A 4,858-nucleotide genomic window follows, 5' to 3' on the forward strand; every position below is an offset into this window, starting at 1 on the left:
GCAGACGGAGGCTCCGTTCAGTACGGATCTGTCTGCATTAATAACTTAGAAAAAATTCTAAGTGTGAAAGTAGCCTGAGCGGATCCGTTCAGACTTTCAATGTAAAGTCAATGGGGGACGGATCCGCTTGAAGATTGAGCCATATGGTAACATCTTCAAGCGGATCCGTTCCCATTGACTTACATTGTAAGTCTGAACGGATCCGCTCGCCTCCGCACGGCCAGGCGGACAGCTGAACGCTGCAAGCAGCGTTCAGCTGTCCGCCTGTCCGTGCGGAGGCGAGCGGAGCGGAGGCTGAACGCCGCCAGACTTATGCAGTCTGAGCGGATCCGCTCCATTCAGACTGCATCAGGGCTGGACGGAGGCGTTCGGGTCCGCTCGTGAGCTCCTTCAAACGGAGCTCACGAACGGACCTATGAACGCTAGTGTGAAAGTAGCCATATACTGTAATATATATGGAAGCTCACTGGAAATCTTGAAGGTCTATCAGTCTGTATATTTACCATGGTATTTGAGATACATATTTCATCACCCTTCTCTCCAGGTATTAAACAGCCACCGGAACTTCACAAGGAGTCTTCGGTTTAGGTATGGCCATAGTTGGTGGCAGAAGTGAAAACTGGTGGTACATGTGGGGAGAGGGTCGGCAGTTGATTTAAGATACAGGTCTTGGGCAGCAAACAGACCCCATTTATTAGCTAAAAAATGGACAGAGCTGCTCTTGCTGTGTCTGATCTGGCCTGTGCGTTATTACATGGATTTGAATGGCTGCCATGTAAAGCTACTTTCACACTCGCGTTTGGTGCGGATCCGTCATGGATCTGCACAGACGGATTCGTTAAGATAAAACAACCGTCTGCATCCGTTCAGAAAGGATCCGTTTGTATTATCTGTAATATACCCAAGATGGATCCGTCTTAAACACCATTGAAAGTCAATGGAGGACGGATCCGTTTTCTATTGTGCCAGATTGTGTCATAGAAAACGGATCCGTCCCCATTGACTTACATTGTATGCCAGGACGGATCCTTTTAGCTCAGTTTCGTCAGACACCAAAACGCTGCAAGCAGCGTTTTGGTGTCTGCCTCCAAAGCGGAATGGAGGCGGAACGGAGGCAAACTGATGCATTCTGAACGGATCCTTATCCATTCAGAATGCATTAGGGCAAAACTGATCTTGGACCGCTTGTGAGAGCCCTGAACAGATCTTGCAAACGGAAAGCCAAAACGCCAGTGTGAAAGTAGCCTAAGGCTACATATCCCTTGAATGGGCCAAAATGTCTTGCCAATTTTCCCCCCTCCCCTTCACTTTCATAACTAATTGCTAGTAGTTTCACAAGCCAGACCTGCGAGGATCATATATTGTAGAAAAGGGTCGGCACTGCCAGAGTGATTGCGGTGCATGAGTCAATGAGTAGGCGTCCCAAACTTGCGATGAAGAGAAGGAAGACCGGCACTCGCGATGAATTTTCAATGCTGTAATTACAGCATTGAAAATTCATCGCGAGTGCCGGTCTTCCTTCTCTTCACTGTGAGGATCAGTGATCTCCCGACCAGCTTCAATGTGATGAGACAACTCCTTAAAATAGAAATTGCCCAAAATGGCGAAACTGTGCAGCGCACTATAGGTGTGTTTATTTCTTTTATACCTACGTGTAGCCTTCTCTATCTGTAAACATGCTGATGGCCAAGCTGAAAAATCTAAAAAGGTACACCATGTAAAAATATCATCTTAAAGTTAGACTTAACTTTTAGGGCTCATGCACACAACCGGTAGCTGTTTTGCAGTCTGCAAATTCTAGATCCGCAAAACACGGATAGCGGCCGCCTGTGTTCCGTATTCTGTGGAACGGATCGTCCGGGGTAGAATAGAATAGTCCTATCCTTGTCTGTAAAACTGACAAAAATAGGACATGTTCTATATTTTTGCAGATGCCACGGAATGGACATACGGATGCAGACAACACGCGGTGTGCTGTTCGCATCTTTTACGGCTCGTTGCAGTGAATGGGTCCACATCCGACCCACAAAAAATGCGGATCAGATGCGGACAAAAAATATGTTTGTGTGCATGAGCCCTTATGGAAACAATTACTCAAATCTGGAGAATAAACCTGTGTAGCATTTTGCAGTATTATTACCAAAATACCGTTGGGTCTTTTGGGCTCCCAACCATCTGTGAGAATCTTTACATCAATGGATTATTTGAAGGGACAGTCTAGGCAAACCTCCAGGGGCAGATACACTGTGTGCCTAGTGCCGAGCCTGCGGGGGGTGAGTGAGGTGGTAATATCTTTTGGTCATGCATCACCACTTCAGGCACTGTACAAGGCAGAAAATAGTTTATATGTTTTACCTGGAAGAGGGGGCACGGGGACATCGTGACTACATATTGTATGTGGCACGTGTTACATTAATGAGGACGAGTACAAGCAGGAACAATTTTGTCTTGGAAAAAAATGCAGAATCTAGGAATAAAAATCTTGTTAATGCTTCACTACGAATAGCGAGACGTGTATGGGATGTACATTATAGGAGACCATGGTGGCATATCATGCCGGCAATGTCTGATTGGCATTAGTCCAACCACAGTGATCCTCGCCAATTGCTAGAACAAAGTGGCACTAGGAAAATGTCTTGTAGCTTCAATTGCTGTTAAGTCTGGCCAGTTTTTTTTTTTTTCTTTTTTTTTCTTTTTAGTCAATGGCCAGCCATGCAGCAGCTCTAGACAGAGCAGAGTTGGGACTCATGCACTTGGCCATTGCTAGGCTGTTCCATGCATTGGGGACCGTGCAATTTGGGCAACATCCGCGCGGATTCCACAGACGGATCACGGACACTTACCTGTCGAGTTTGTCCTCTGCTTACTGTCTGCTCCTCTCCTTGCTGTTAGGCCTGCAGAGACTCCTGCTCTTCCGTGTCTTAGAAGAACAGGTCATCTCTGGCCCTGACCTTACTTCCAGGGATCATCAGGGTTAGTAGGGCTCTAGGTTTCCTGAGAACAGGGCCGTCCTACCTTCTAGGTCCACTCATGCAGTTAGGAGTCAGGGCGAGGATTAGGGATGTGCTAGGAATTGGTCCAGCTCCCTTATCCTTGGTTTCAAGCCTGGTGGCATTCCTTTCTTCCCTGACAATGTACGGAGGGGGTTTACCCCACTCCCCATTGTGACACTTTATTCTAGTAATTGGGTCCTCCGCTGATCAGATATTGGCATCAAACTCAGCATATTCTTCTAGCGCCTTTTACAAGACAACCATCTTAATCATGCGAGGCTGAGAACACTAAAATAATATATTGATTAAAGGGGTTTTCCAGGAATTTGATATTAATGACCTATCCTAATGCACCCATCTTACTTACGGCACTGCCACCGTTCAGCTGTTTGAACAGCGACTGTGCTTGGTATTGCTGCTCAGCCCCATTCACGTAAATGGGACTATGCTGCACCTAGGCCACATGACCAATGTAGAGTGACATCACTGGCCTAGGAGGACACTTAAAGGGGTTGTCCAGGTTCAGAGCTGAACCTGGACAGCCCTCCATTTTCACCCCGGCAGCCCCCCTGACATGAGCATCGGAGCAGTTCATGCTCCGATGCTCTCCTTTGCCCTGCGCTAAATTGCACAGGGCAAAGGCATTTTTCTGAGTTCCGGTGACGTACCGGGGCTCTCTATGGGGCTGACAGGAACCCCGGTGACGTCACCGGCACTGATGGGCGGGATTTGGCTCTGCCCTAGCCAGTAATACGGCTAGGGCAGAGCTAAAGCCCGCCCCTCAGAGCCGGTGACGTCACCGAACACACCGCTGGGCGGAAGTTACCGCCCAGCAGTGTGACGAGTACAAGCAGGAACAATTTTGTCTTGGAAAAAAATGCAGAATCTAGGAATAAAAATCTTGTTAATGCTTCACTACGAATAGCGAGACGTGTATGGGATGTACATTATAGGAGATCATGGTGGCATATCATGCCGGCAATGTCTGATTGGCATTAGTCCAACCACAGTGATCCTCGCCAATTGCTAGAACAAAGTGGCACTAGGAAAATGTCTTGTAGCTTCAATTGCTGTTAAGTCTGGCCAGTTTTTTTTTTTTCTTTTTTTTTCTTTTTAGTCAATGGCCAGCCATGCAGCAGTTCATGCTCCGATGCTCTCCTTTGCCCTGCGCTAAATTGCACAGGGCAAAGGCATTTTTCTGAGTTCCGGTGACGTACCGGGGCTCTCTATGGGGCTGACAGGAACCCCGGTGACGTCACCGGCACTGATGGGTGGGATTTGGCTCTGTCCTAGCCAGTAATACGGCTAGGGCAGAGCTAAAGCCCGCCCCTCAGAGCCGGTGATGTCACCGAACACACCGCTGGGCGGAAGTTACCGCCCAGCAGTGTGTTATTGAAAACACAAGAGCCAGTGCCCTGCGCGATCTAGCGCAGGGCACTGGAGCGCATCGGAGCATGAGATGCTCCGATGCTAGGCTCAGGGGGGCTGCCGGGGTGAAAATAAGGGTATGTCCGGGTTCAGCTCTGAACCCGGACAACCCCTTTAAGCACTAATACTACTCTTCTAATAGATGTTAGTGATCCTGAGGATAGGTGATCAATATGAAATTTCCAGATAACGCCTTTAACTATAGAGGTTTTCACAAAGCACAAATATGTTTTTAGCCTTGTATATTGGCTTCTACAGTATATATTGTGATCTCCGATGCCTTTATGTCACACACTGAAATGGTTCTGTTCTCTGTGATTATTGTTTTGGCTCAATATGTTATTTTCAAATAAAAATAAATCTTCTAATTGTAAAACTGAAAAATTATTCTTCTCCTCAGTCTTTTGTCAGTTCTTAAAGTGAAAATGAGACATGTT

Source organism: Bufo gargarizans, chromosome 1 (assembly GCF_014858855.1).
Source record: "Bufo gargarizans isolate SCDJY-AF-19 chromosome 1, ASM1485885v1, whole genome shotgun sequence".
Taxonomy (NCBI): Eukaryota; Metazoa; Chordata; class Amphibia; order Anura; family Bufonidae; genus Bufo; species Bufo gargarizans.